The following is a 15,000-nucleotide window of genomic DNA, read 5'->3' as shown; positions in this document are numbered from 1 at the left end:
ACCTAACCTATGCTAACCCAAGCTAAGCTAACCTAACCTAACCTAAGCTAACCCAAGCTAAGCTAAGCTAACCTAACCTAACCTAAGCTAAGCTAACCTAACCTAACCTAACCCAGCAATTCATGATCTTAATATAATACTGTTTAATTGGATAAACCAATTTGGAAAGAAATGTTCGAAAATAACAAAATTAACTGTGCTTGTTAGGAAAATTGGGCCTTGCATACTTGTCCCAATAGTGTGGTTCTCGCTTTTAGGTACGACATAAACGTATACCTAAGTTGAGAGAGAAAAAGATTCGCACTCAAACATGCATATCGATTGCCAGTCCTGAATTCTGGGTAGATATTCGTGTCCTCCCTTTTCATTTACCATCATTTGGATACTATCAAAACAGCTCTGAGAAGGATAAAATGAATAAAACGGGTAGCTCACTCATGTAAAAAGGAAGAGTTGGGAAAGATCTCTCTCTCTCTCTCTCTCTCCCTCACCCCCCCCCCCCCCACCACCACCAATGATCCTGCTCTGCTAGTATATAACGGAACAAACCTTCCCCCCCCCCCCCCACCCCTCCCTCCCCAATCAGAGTCCCTTTAAGCATGCGAGGATAAAAAATAGATTTCATAAGACCCAATGTGCTAGCTGATATCAAAACAATTTATGTTATCGTCTATTAAGCCCTTCAGTAAAAAAGTATAGGGACCTAATTAGGTCCCGTTTTGAGGTGGTGGTGGGTGGAATCGATGGATTAGCCAAGCTCTTATCCGCCGAATCCGTAGAGGGTACGACCCTGGCGCTTCAGAGCGTACACCACGTCCATGGCAGTGACGGTCTTCCTCTTGGCGTGTTCCGTGTAGGTTACAGCATCACGGATGACGTTCTCGAGGAACACCTTCAGGACGCCACGGGTCTCTTCGTAGATGAGACCCGAAATACGCTTCACGCCGCCACGACGAGCTAAGCGACGAATAGCGGGCTTGGTGATGCCCTGGATGTTGTCACGTAGCACCTTACGATGACGCTTGGCGCCACCCTTTCCGAGTCCCTTGCCTCCCTTGCCGCGTCCAGTCATGGTGTTGAAGTTGTGTGAATAATAAAATTTCGGCACGATTTCCCCAGACTATATCCCGTCAAGCGGACGTACTTGTAGCATGGCAACTCCTAACTCCTGCCTGTCCTTACTTTATGCTTGTACTCGAGCAGAAACACGGCTTTCTCACAACGCTTTCAAAACTGCAGTTGCCTACTCGTCTGTTTCACGTCTCTGTGAAATGACTTTTGCACAAATCCAAAAAATAGAGCAAAATCAGCGATAATAGTGTTTGAGGTGAGCTGCCTGTTGGCTGCAGCCAGAGGAAGGAGGGGAGGGGCAACGGGGTGACGTAGGCGAGTCGAGCAGCCAATGGCGCTCGAGCAAGCGCCTCGAGACGGCGTATATAAGCAAAAATTTTTCGGCGCCGGCCATCACAAACCACAGTTGTTCACCATGGCTCGCACCAAGCAGACTGCTCGCAAGTCCACGGGAGGCAAGGCTCCTCGTAAGCAGCTGGCCACCAAGGCAGCACGCAAATCTGCTCCTGCCACAGGGGGCGTGAAGAAGCCTCACCGTTACAGGCCCGGAACGGTCGCCCTGCGTGAGATCCGTCGTTACCAGAAGAGCACAGAGTTGCTCATCAGGAAACTTCCCTTCCAGCGTCTGGTGCGCGAGATTGCCCAGGACTTCAAGACCGATCTTCGCTTCCAGTCGTCTGCCGTCATGGCTTTACAGGAGGCATCCGAGGCTTACCTGGTCGGTCTCTTCGAGGACACTAACCTCTGTGCCATCCACGCCAAGCGTGTCACCATCATGCCAAAGGACATTCAGCTTGCTCGCCGGTATCCGTGGAGAGCGTGCATAAGCTAAAACGACCACCCTAGTATACACCAAACTCGGCCCATTCTCAGGGCCAAAATATCCTTCTAAGGAGATTTCAGACATTCCTAGCATCAGTCATATGAATTAACCTTCATCTATACATATAATAAATAAATAAATACAATAATTTAGGTGGCATACATACACTGTACACGTGATATCAATAAATCAAGTCATTTGTAGTACAACCTGTCCTCTTACAAACAAAACGCCGTCGCTTTTCATTCTTATGCACTGCCAAGGATCCTCCCCCCCCCCCTCCAAAAAAAAAAAAAAAAAAAATTGTCATACTGTACTAGAAATAAAAGCAGCTTGTATAAGTGACATACTGTCCTGTCCTGTTTTATTCTGTTTTTGGTCCTCTGGCTTAATCTGTTAAGTTAGGATGATGACATTTTAAATTAACCGTTTTCTTGACATTTTCAAACCTTAAGAGGGTGGCCTGCATAGTAATCCTAATGTGGAACATAACAATGAATCTCTAATCTCTAGAAAAAAGATACCGAGTGTTTATATGTGTGTTGAGAGAGAGAGAGAGAGAGAGAGAGAGAGAGAGAGAGAGAGAGAGAGAGAGAGAGAGAGAGAGAGAGAGAGAGATAGAGAGAGAGAGAGAGAGAGAGAGAGAGAGAGAGACATGCAGAGACAGAGACAGAGACAGACAGACAGACAGACAGAGACTGAGAGAGAGAAACACACACAGACAGTTTCATAAATATTCTCATTTTATAGCTATTTGCTTTCAGTGACAGAGGTTTTTGTTATAATAGTATTGGTGTCTAACACTCACAATCTCTTTAGAAATTAAAGTGTGGCTCCAATGGAGCCGAGTTTGTTGGTTTGAGGCCAAGCCACCACCACAGGGCAGTAAGTAAGCCGTTTACTTGGAGGAGGTGTACTTGGTGACGGCCTTAGTGCCCTCAGAGACGGCGTGCTTGGCCAGTTCTCCGGGCAACAGGAGCCTTACAGCCGTCTGGATCTCCCGACTGGTAATGGTGGAACGCTTGTTGTAGTGGGCCAGGCGAGAAGCCTCGGCGGCGATGCGCTCGAAGATGTCGTTCACGAACGAGTTCATGATCGACATGGCTTTGGAAGAGATACAGTGTCGGGGTGGACCTGCTTCAGCACTTTGTAGATGTAGATGCTGTAGCTCTCCTTCCTCCTGCGCTTCTTTTTCTTATCGCCCTTGGCAATGGCCTTCTGGGCCTTTCCGGCCTTCTTGGCAGCCTTTCCAGATGCCTTGGGTGGCATGATGATGCTCGTGCTGGCTGGCGTTGCGATACAATAATGAACTTTTGCGCGAGTCGAGCTTTCCTTTTATATCCCGCTCGCGACTCAGCTCAGAGCGGGTCGCGTGGCGGAGCGCGCTGATTGGTCAGTGGCGGACTCCCTTGATCCTGAGCGGGGTATATAACACGAAGCTCGATCTGCGGGCCGGCATAAAACACCACAAACCCACAACAGCAGCAGCAATGTCAGGACGCGGCAAGGGAGGCAAAGTGAAGGGCAAGTCAAAGTCTCGCTCCAGCAGGGCCGGACTTCATGTTCCCCGTGGGCAGAATTCACCGTCTGCTGCGTAAAGGCAACTACGCCGAACGCGTCGGTGCTGGCGCTCCTGTCTACCTGGCAGCCGTCATGGATACCTCGCTGCCGAAGTTCTGGAGCTCGCCGGTAACGCCGCACGTGACACAAGAAGACCCGTATCATCCCACGTCACTTGCAGTTGGCCATCCGCAACGACGAAGAACTCAACAAACTTCTGTCTGCGTAACCAGTGCACAGGGAGGTGTTCTTCCAAACATTCAGGCAGTTCTTTTGCCAAAGAAGACAGAGAAGAAGTAAGCACTTCTGCCACCCACCACGACAAATACCATAACAGGCTCCATCCGGAGCCACACACACTTTAATAGAGAGATTCAAGTAGACAATCAACTTTCAAACATTAATAATAAACATTTATATTGATTCATTTGGAATGTGTACATAACAAACAAACAAAACAAAATTATAGGGGATATTCAGCATCACTTGGAATATTAACCAATCATATAAATCCAATATATATTTTATATTTTACTTAAGCGAGGAATTCCATATTCTATCAATTTTTTAATCATACAAATGAACAAAAGCAATTCTTCACTAGACGTAATGAATGAATAAATGATCAAGGTTTTAATGTGTTTCATGAATAAAATATAATATATATATAATATATATATATATATATATATATATATATATATATATATATATATATATATAATATATATATATATATATATAGATAATAATATAATATAATATATTATAATACTTGTGAACCAGAATATGTTTGAGCAGCAGCGATCGTGCATTGGCCGAAGTGCACAATTCAAATAATTTAAAGGGCCTGCTCGGGGTATATAAGAGAGGCTGGGAGACTGGGGGGCCGGTGGTGGGTGATGGGTGATGAGTGATGGTGTGGGTGTGGTGTGTGTTGTTAAGAGTTGATTTACGGCCAGCCAGCCAGCTGCAGCCAAGGCAGGGCAGGGCAGGCAAGGCAGGCAAGGCAAGGCAAGGCAAGGCAAGGCAAGGCAAGGCAATGCAAGGCAAGGCAAGGCAATAACAGGACAGGACAGGCAATGGCAAGGCAAGCAGGCGGCGGGCGGGCAGGCGGGCGGGGCGGGCGGGCAGCCAGCCAGCAGCCAGCCAGCCAGCCAGGCAGGCAGGCAGGCAGGCAGGCAGGCAGGCAGGCAGGCAGGCTGGCAGGCAGGCAGGCAGGCAGGCAGGCAGGCAGGCAGGGCAGGCAGGCAGCCAGCCAGCAGACAGCCAGCCAGCCAGCCAGCCAGCCAGGCAGGCAGGCAGGCAGCCAGCCAGCCAGCCAGCAGCCAGCCAGCAGCCAGCCAGCCAGCCCCAGCCAGCCAGCCAGCCAGCCCAGCCACTCCCACTTTGTATTTATATGCATTCAATTTATATTCAAACATTATATATGTTAAGGGCCTAGTTTTAGTGTTTATTTTAAAAATGACAAACATCGAGTCGTTTTACCAGTCCTTTAGCGTTAACGGTGATGCATTTTAAAACTGAAGCAGAAATCACCTTTTCTGGATATATCAAATATCGAATCCGCTTATGTGCCTACAATTCAATCATTCAAAAAATACATAATTTACATCATGCCTTTTCATAGAACAGACAATAAGATTTGAGACAATAAGAACTTTAGTTTTATAACTAAAGTTGCACAATTATACCAACTCTATGGTGGCTGGGTGGTAAGGTTGTGTGGCTGGTGTTTGGAAGTCGCGAGTTCAAACGACCCAATGGGAGTACTTTTTTTTTTTTATGCCATACAATCTTCCTAGTACTATTATGTAGGTTTGTGTGTGTGTGTTTTTATTCATTCTTTGGTTTTATAGATGACATACATATTGACTCCTTTTACCGTCCTTAATTAGGCTCTGGGGAAGCAATGGTGGTGGTGGTGGTGCATTTAAAACTAAACCAAAAATCACCAGTTCTGGACGCGTCAAATATCATATCCGCTTAATGTGTCTACAACCTAATTACTTAAACTACACTATTTAATTCATTCATATCATGTGCATATTGGTCATTATGCTCATACAACCGACATAACAATTTATTTTCATTATTAGAATCATACATTTCATCAAGTAATACAGATACAAAGAGATTTTCTTTCTGAGAAGACCGTTAGTATTGGGCTGGCTGGCAGGCAGGCAGGCAGGCATTTGAGGGTTATTATTTCGCCTGTTGATTGGGGGGAGGGTTGATGTGTTAGGGGGTTTTCGGTTAGGTGTGGTGGTGGTGATTGGTGGTGGTGGTGATTGGTGGTGATTGGTGGTGAGTAGTGGTGAGTAGTGGTGGTGGTGGTGGTGGTGGGTGGTGGTGGTGGTAGTAGTAGGTGGGGAGGGGGGGGGGGGGAAGGGGAATGATGGTCTGTGGATTCCTTCTCCGTACCCCTTACATATAAGCAAAAACATGCCTTCCTGTGGGTATAGAAACATTAACACAAATTATATCAGTAACTGATATTGTAGCCTTTTAAACAGAAAAGATTTGTACATACAAATACTTTTAAATTATCATTTATTTGTGGAAATGGCATTTACGTCATTAAATTGATACCTCAGCATCAAGTGTCCTGCAGTGTTCCAGTGGTAAAAGTGTATATAAGTGATGCGTATTCTTGGAGTTGCGAGTTCAAACCCGGATTAAGCTATATATATGATATTATATATATATATATATATATTAATATATAGATATATATATATAGATATATATAATATATATATAATATATAGTATATATATATATAATATTATATATACAACATGTTTTGTTTTGGTTGTTTGTTTTGTATAAAGCCTCACACACTATATTAGCGAGTTTGTTTGAAACATGACATACATATTAATTCATTTTACCAGGGCCTTATTCCACACAACTCCGTGAATTTCCCGTGGAGCCAGGCCAGCCAAGCCACAGCCCGAGCCAGCCAGCAGCCAGCAGCCATTCAAACCAAAAACAAACGAAACAAAACAAAACAAAACAAAAAACATTATTGCCAACAGCATTTGGTGTTCCCAGGCGGTCACCCATCCAAGTACTAACCAAACCCAACGTTGCTTAACTTCGCTGATCGGACGAGAAGCGGTGTTCTCAACGTGGGTATGGCCGTTGGCATGAGACTGCCTACACATTGTGGCTAATAACCAACTCTTTTTAGTCATCACGGCAGGATACGGACCTTCTTGTGGTGTCTTAATGGTAATTGTATCCTAACATATTTTTTGTCTCCTTGGCATGGATATTTAACATCGTTTATTCAGTCTTGGGTTTATGTTCTTTCGCCATTTACAGACATTTTACATCTACCTACTTCCTCAGCCTACCCTGCCAATTTCTAATGAATTTGTGGATTTTCTTTTGTTAATACATACATGGTGTGTGCTCATCTTGCTCTTCAGTTTTTATGATATTTGTCTCATCTGTCCTGCTTTATGATACTTTTACAAAGAACATGAACAAATGCTTCTATTTTAGAGAAGATATGGGATCCAGGTTTCGGAGCCGTAAAACCAACCGTCGTGATTGGTGGACGAGTTGCCAGGTTGCAGCTTCTGTACCGTGCCGGCACATAAATAGGTTCGGCTCAAGCGGCGGCAGCATCATTCCCCCGTGGACTGTCTGAGCGTCTCTCATCACCTTGGTTATCTCATCATCATCATGGTAGAAAGCAAAGCCTACCAAGAAGGCTGCGGCTGCTGCTGCTGTGGTGGCCACCACCAGGAAACCTCGCGTCCAGGTTGCTCACCCGAAAACTAGTCAAAATGGTTCTAGCCGCGGTCGCAGCACTCAAAGACCGTAAGGGCTCGTCTCTACAAGCAATCAAGAAGTACGTTGTTTGCCAACAACAAAGTCGAGGCTGCCAAGATCGCCATTTACATCCGAAGATTTCTCAAGAAAGCAGTGGCTGACGGCATTCTTGTTCAGACCAAGGGAAGTGGAGCTAGTGGATCATTCAAGCTGGCCGTAGCAGAGAAGAGGGCCGTTCTAACTCCCAAGAAAGCCACCACAACAAGAAACCATCTACAGCAGCAAAGAAGGCCGTGGTAACTCCCAAGAAAAGCCGCCACAAGCAACAAACCACCTACAGCCTTGAAAAGAAGCAGCAGCAGCAGCTTGTTGTTGGGAACAAAAAGCCCAAAATAAGAGAGCTTCAAAATCTCCCAAACCACCCAAGGCAAAGAAAGCTGTCAAGAAAACAACAAAGGCAAAATAAACGACGACATGCAAGCAGCATGAATACACATGACAATAAACATCCCAGGCCTCCCCCCTCAGTGGAGGGGCCTCATATGATTCCAAAAAGAGTTTTAGTTTTGTAGACAAAATAAATCATTTACTTTTGGGGTAGATTTACTCTGTATATTATATATATATATATATATATATATATATATATAATATATATATATATATATATTATATATATATATACACATACATGGGTGAGTGATATGGTACCAAAGTTTTGGGTGAGGTGATTGAACATTGACACAGATAAAACACGAACAATGGATAAAAACATAAGAATGGAAGTAACTGCAGAAGGCTATTGGCCCATAACACAAGCACTTCCTCTTGATGCTCTCTATATTGGTTCGGAGGTCTTGAAAGCTAGCTATAATATATATATATATATATATATATATTATATATATATATATATATATATATATATATCTTATATATATTATAGATAGATATATTATATATATTATATATATATATGCACACAAAACTAAATAGTCTTGTTAGACAAATTGCCCCTATTAGAGGCAAGTTGACTAACAAGCCGAATGACTGCAATTGTTTTGAATTTGAGTTAATCTAACATAGAAATGTAATCAAACCTAACCTAACCTATGCTAACCCAAGCTAAGCTAACCTAACCTAACCTAAGCTAACCCAAGCTAAGCTAAGCTAACCTAACCTAACCTAAGCTAAAGCTACCTACCTAACCTAACCCTAGCAATTCATGATCTTATATAATACTGTTAATGGATAAACCCATTTGGAAAGAAATGTTCGAAAATAACAAAATTAAACTGTGCTTGTTAGGAAAATTGGGCCTTGCATACTTGTCCCACTAGTGTGGTTCTCGCTTTTAGGTACGACATAAACGTATACCTAAGTTGAGAGAGAAAAAGATTCGCACTCAAACATGCATATCGATTGCCAGTCCTGAATTCTGGGTAGATATTCGTGTCCTCCCTTTTCATTTACCATCATTTGGATACTATCAAAACAGCTCTGAGAAGGATAAAATGAATAAAAACGGGTAGCTCACTCATGTAAAAAGGAAGAGTTGGGAAAGATCTCTCTCTCTCTCTCTCTCTCCCTCACCCCCCCCCCCCCACCAACCACCAATGATCCTGCTCTGCTAGTATATAACGGAACAAACCTTCCCCCCCCCCCCCACCCCTCCCTCCCCAATCAGAGTCCCTTTAAGCATGCGAGGATAAAAATAGATTTCATAAGACCCAATGTGCTAGCTGATATCAAAACAATTTATGTTATCGTCTATTAAGCCCTTCAGTAAAAAAGTATAGGGACCTAATTAGGTCCCGTTTTGAGGTGGTGGTGGGTGGAATCGATGGATTAGCCAAGCTCTTATCCGCCGAATCCGTAGAGGGTACGACCCTGGCGCTTCAGAGCGTACACCACGTCCATGGCAGTGACGGTCTTCCTCTTGGCGTGTTCCGTGTAGGTTACAGCATCACGGATGACGTTCTCGAGGAACACCTTCAGGACGCCACGGGTCTCTTCGTAGATGAGACCCGAAATACGCTTCACGCCGCCACGACGAGCTAAGCGACGAATAGCGGCTTGGTGATGCCCTGGATGTTGTCACGTAGCACCTTACGATGACGCTTGGCGCCACCCTTTCCGAGTCCCTTGCCATCCCTTGCCGCGTCCAGTCATGGTGTTGAAGTTGTGTGAATAATAAAATTTCGGCACGATTTCCCAGACTATATCCCGTCAAGCGGACGTACTTGTAGCATGGCAACTCCTAACTCCCTGCCTGTCCTTACTTTATGCTTGTACTCGAGCAGAAACACGGCTTTTCTCACAACGCTTTCAAAACTGCAGTTGCCTACTCGTCTGTTTCACGTCTCTGTGAAATGACTTTTGCACACATCCAAAAAATAGAGCAAAATCAGCGATAATAGTGTTTGAGGTGAGCTGCCTGTTGGCTGCAGCCAGAGAAGGAGGGGAGGGCAACGGGGTGACGTAGGCGAGTCGAGCAGCCAATGGCGCTCGAGCAAGCGCCATCGAGGACGGCGTATATAAGCAAAAAATTTTTCGGCGCCGGCCATCACAAACCACAGTTGTTCACCATGGCTCGCACCAAGCAGACTGCTCGCAAGTCCACGGGAGGCAAGGCTCCTCGTAAGCAGCTGGCCACCAAGGCAGCACGCAAATCTGCTCCTGCCACAGGGGGCGTGAAGAAGCCTCACCGTTACAGGCCCGGAACGGTCGCCCTGCGTGAGATCCGTCGTTACCAGAAGAGCACAGAGTTGCTCATCAGGAAACTTCCCTTCCAGCGTCTGGTGCGCGAGATTGCCCAGGACTTCAAGACCGATCTTCGCTTCCAGTCGTCTGCCGTCATGGCTTTACAGGAGGCATCCGAGGCTTACCTGGTCGGTCTCTTCGAGGACACTAACCTCTGTGCCATCCACGCCAAGCGTGTCACCATCATGCCAAAGGACATTCAGCTTGCTCGCCGTATCCGTGGAGAGCGTGCATAAGCTAAAACGACCACCCTAGTATACACCAAACTCGGCCCTTCTCAGGGCCAAAATATCCTTCTAAGGAGATTTCAGACATTCCTAGCATCAGTCATATGAATTAACCTTCATCTATACATATAATAAATAAATAAATACAATAATTTAGGTGGCATACATACACTGTACACGTGATATCAATAAATCAAGTCATTTGTAGTACAACCTGTCCTCTTACAAACAAAACGCCGTCGCTTTTCATTCTTATGCACTGCCAAGGATCCTCCCCCCCCCCCTCCAAAAAAAAAAAAAAAAAAATTGTCATACTGTACTAGAAATAAAAGCAGCTTGTATAAGTGACATACTGTCCTGTCCTGTTTTATTCTGTTTTTGGTCCTCTGGCTTAATCTGTTAAGTTAGGAGATGACATTTTAAATTAACCGTTTTCTTGACATTTTCAAACCTTAAGAGGGTGGCCTGCATAGTAATCCTAATGTGGAACATAACAATGAATCTCTAATCTCTAGAAAAAAGATACCGAGTGTTTATATGTGTGTTGAGAGAGAGAGAGAGAGAGAGAGAGAGAGAGAGGAGAGAGAGAGAGAGAGGAGAGAGAGAGAGAGAGAGAGAGAGAGAGAGAGAGAGAGAGAGAGACATGCAGAGACAGAGACAGAGACAGACAGACAGACAGACAGAGACTGAGAGAGAGAAACACACACAGACAGTTTCATAAATATTCTCATTTTATAGCTATTTGCTTTCAGTGACAGAGGTTTTTGTTATAATAGTATTGGTGTCTAACACTCACAATCTCTTTAGAAATTAAAGTGTGGCTCCAATGGAGCCGAGTTTGTTGGTTTGAGGCCAAGCCACCACCACAGGGCAGTAAGTAAGCCGTTTACTTGGAGGAGGTGTACTTGGTGACGGCCTTAGTGCCCTCAGAGACGGCGTGCTTGGCCAGTTCTCCGGGCAACAGGAGCCTTACAGCCGTCTGGATCTCCCGACTGGTAATGGTGGAACGCTTGTTGTAGTGGGCCAGGCGAGAAGCCTCGGCGGCGATGCGCTCGAAGATGTCGTTCACGAACGAGTTCATGATCGACATGGCTTTGGAAGAGATACCAGTGTCGGGGTGGACCTGCTTCAGCACTTTGTAGATGTAGATGCTGTAGCTCTCCTTCCTCCTGCGCTTCTTTTTCTTATCGCCCTTGGCAATGGCCTTCTGGGCCTTTCCGGCCTTCTTGGCAGCCTTTCCAGATGCCTTGGGTGGCATGATGATGCTCGTGCTGGCTGGCGTTGCGATACAATAATGAACTTTTGCGCGAGTCGAGCTTTCCTTTTATATCCCGCTCGCGACTCAGCTCAGAGCGGGTCGCGTGGCGGAGCGCGCTGATTGGTCAGTGGCGGACTCCCTTGATCCTGAGCGGGGTATATAACACGAAGCTCGATCTGCGGGCCGGCATAAAACACCACAAACCCACAACAGCAGCAGCAATGTCAGGACGCGGCAAGGGAGGCAAAGTGAAGGGCAAGTCAAAGTCTCGCTCCAGCAGGGCCGGACTTCAGTTCCCCGTGGGCAGAATTCACCGTCTGCTGCGTAAAGGCAACTACGCCGAACGCGTCGGTGCTGGCGCTCCTGTCTACCTGGCAGCCGTCATGGAATACCTCGCTGCCGAAGTTCTGGAGCTCGCCGGTAACGCCGCACGTGACAACAAGAAGACCCGTATCATCCCACGTCACTTGCAGTTGGCCATCCGCAACGACGAAGAACTCAACAAACTTCTGTCTGGCGTAACCATTGCACAGGGAGGTGTTCTTCCAAACATTCAGGCAGTTCTTTTGCCAAAGAAGACAGAGAAGAAGTAAGCACTTCTGCCACCCACCACGACAAATACCATAACCAGGCTCCATCCGGAGCCACACACACTTTAATAGAGAGATTCAAGTAGACAATCAACTTTCAAACATTAATAATAACATTTATATTGATTTCATTTGGAATGTGTACATAACAAACAAACAAAACAAAATTATAGGGGATATTCAGCATCACTTGGAATATTAACCAATCATATAAATCCAATATATATTTTATATTTTACTTTAAGCGAGGAATTCATATTCTATCAATTTTTAATCATACAAATGAACAAAAGCAATTCTTCACTAGACGTAATGAATGAATAAATGATCAAGGTTTTAATGTGTTTCATGAATAAATATATATATATATATATATATATATATATATATATATATATATATATATATATATATATATATATATATATATAATATAATATAATATATATAATACTTGTGAACCAGAATATGTTTGAGCAGCAGCGATCGTGCCATTGGCCGAAGTGCAACAATTCAAATAATTTAAAGGGCCTGCTCGGGTATATAAGAGAGGCTGGGAGACTGGGGCCGGTGGTGGGTGATGGGTGATGAGTGATGGTGTGGTGTGGTGTGGTGTTGTTAAGAGTTGATTTACGGCCAGCCAGCCAGCTGCAGCCAAGGCAGGGCAGGGCAAGGCAAGGCAAGGCAAGGCAAGGCAAGGCAAGGCAAGGCAAGGCAAGGCAAGGCAAGGCAAGGCAAGGCAAAGGCAAGGCAATAACAGGACAGGACAGGCAAGGCAAGGCAAGCAGGCGGGCGGGCAGGCGGGCGGGCGGGCGGGCAGCCAGCCAGCCAGCCAGCCAGCCAGCCAGCAGGCAGGCAGGCAGGCAGGCAGGCAGGCAGGCAGGCTGGCAGGCAGGCAGGCAGGCAGGCAGGCAGGCAGGCAGGCAGCAGCCAGCCAGCCAGCCAGCCAGCCAGCCAGCCAGCCAGGCAGGCAGGCAGGCAGCCAGCCAGCCAGCCAGCCAGCCAGCCAGCCAGCCAGCCAGCCAGCCAGCCAGCCAGCCAGCCAGCCAGCCACTCCCACTTTGTATTTATATGCATTCAATTTATATTCAAACATTATATATGTTAAGGGCCTAGTTTTAGTGTTTATTTTAAAAATGACAAACATCGAGTCGTTTTACCAGTCCTTTAGCGTTAACGGTGATGCATTTTAAAACTGAACAGAAATCACCTTTTCTGGATATATCAAATATCGAATCCGCTTAATGTGCCTACAATTCAATCATTCAAAAAATACATAATTTACATCATGCCTTTTCATAGAACAGACAATAAGATTTGAGACAATAAGAACTTTAGTTTTATAACTAAAGTTGCACAATTATACCAACTCTATGGTGGCTGGGTGGTAAGGTGTGTGGCTGGTGTTTTGGAAGTCGCGAGTTCAAACGACCCAATGGGAGTACTTTTTTTTTTTTTATGCCATACAATCTTCCTAGTACTATTATGTAGGTTTGTGTGTGTGTTTTTATTCATTCTTTGGTTTTATAGATGACATACATATTGACTCCTTTTACCGGTCCTTAATTAGGCTCTGGGGAAGCAATGGTGGTGGTGGTGGTGCATTTAAAACTAAACCAAAAATCACCAGTTCTGGACGCGTCAAATATCATATCCGCTTAATGTGTCTACAACCTAATTACTTAAAACTACACTATTTAATTCATTCATATCATGTGCATATTGGTCATTATGCTCATACAACCGACATAACAATTTATTTTCATTATTAGAATCATACATTTCATCAAGTAATACAGATACAAAGAGATTTTCTTTCTGAGAAGACCGTTAGTATTGGCTGGCTGGCAGGCACAGGCAGGCAGGCAGGCATTTGAGGGTTATTATTTCGCCTGTTGATTGGGGGGGGGTTGATGTGTTAGGGGGTTTTCGGTTAGGTGTGGTGGTGGTGATTGGTGGTGGTGGTGATTGGTGGTGATTGGTGGTGAGTAGTGGTGAGTAGTGGTGGTGGTGGTGGTGGTGGTGGTGGTGGTGGTAGTAGTAGGTGGGAGGGGGGGGGGGGGGAAGGGGAATGATGGTCTGTGGATTCCTTCTCCGTACCCCTTACATATAAGCAAAAACATGCCTTCCTGTGGGTATAGAAACATTAACACAAATTATATCAGTAACTGATATTGTAGCCTTTTAAACAGAAAAGATTTGTACATACAAATACTTTTAAATTATCATTTATTTGTGGAAATGGCATTTACGTCATTAAATTGATACCTCAGCATCAAGTGTCCTGCAGTGGTCCAGTGGTAAAGTGTATATAAGTGATGCGTATTCTTGGAGTTGCGAGTTCAAACCCGGATTAAGCTATATATATATATATATATATATATATATATATATATATTAATATATATTATATATATATATATATATATATATATATATATATATATATATATATATATACAACATGTTTTGTTTTGGTTGTTTGTTTTTGTATAAAGCCTCACACACTATATTAAGCGAGTTTGTTTTAAACATGACATACATATTAATTCATTTTACCAGGCCTTATTCCACACAACTCCGTGAATTTCCCGTGGAGCCAGCCAGCCAGCCAGCCAGCCAGCCAGCCAGCCAGCCAGCCAGCCATTCAAACAAAAACAAACGAAACAAAACAAAACAAAACAAAAAACATTATTGCCAACAGCATTTGGTGTTCCCAGGCGGTCACCCATCCAAGTACTAACCAAACCCAACGTTGCTTAACTTCGCTGATCGGACGAGAAGCGGTGTTCTCAACGTGGTATGGCCGTTGGCATGAGACTGCCTACACATTGTGGCTAATAACCAACTCTTTTTAGTCATCACGGCAGGATACGGACCTTCTTGTGGTGTCTTAATGGTAATTGTATCCTAACATATTTT

General features: G+C 44.7%; 2 non-coding genes across 2 annotated transcripts; both read right to left on the bottom strand.

Moving 5' to 3' along the window:
• Positions 1 to 6,486: 6,486 nt before the first annotated feature.
• On the bottom strand, positions 6,487 to 6,606 carry LOC138361108 (5S ribosomal RNA). The gene has a single exon (XR_011226791.1). It is a non-coding gene; the product is annotated as a 5S ribosomal RNA (ribosomal RNA).
• Positions 6,607 to 14,773: 8,167 nt separating this feature from the next.
• On the bottom strand, positions 14,774 to 14,892 carry LOC138361094 (5S ribosomal RNA). The gene has a single exon (XR_011226778.1). It is a non-coding gene; the product is annotated as a 5S ribosomal RNA (ribosomal RNA).
• Positions 14,893 to 15,000: the final 108 nt, after the last annotated feature.

The sequence above is a fragment of the Procambarus clarkii genome, unplaced genomic scaffold (assembly GCF_040958095.1).
Source record: "Procambarus clarkii isolate CNS0578487 unplaced genomic scaffold, FALCON_Pclarkii_2.0 HiC_scaffold_180, whole genome shotgun sequence".
Lineage (NCBI taxonomy): Eukaryota > Metazoa > Arthropoda > Malacostraca > Decapoda > Cambaridae > Procambarus > Procambarus clarkii.
The sequence above is the reverse complement of the archived record's forward strand: the minus strand, read 5'-3'. Positions and strand labels throughout refer to the sequence as shown.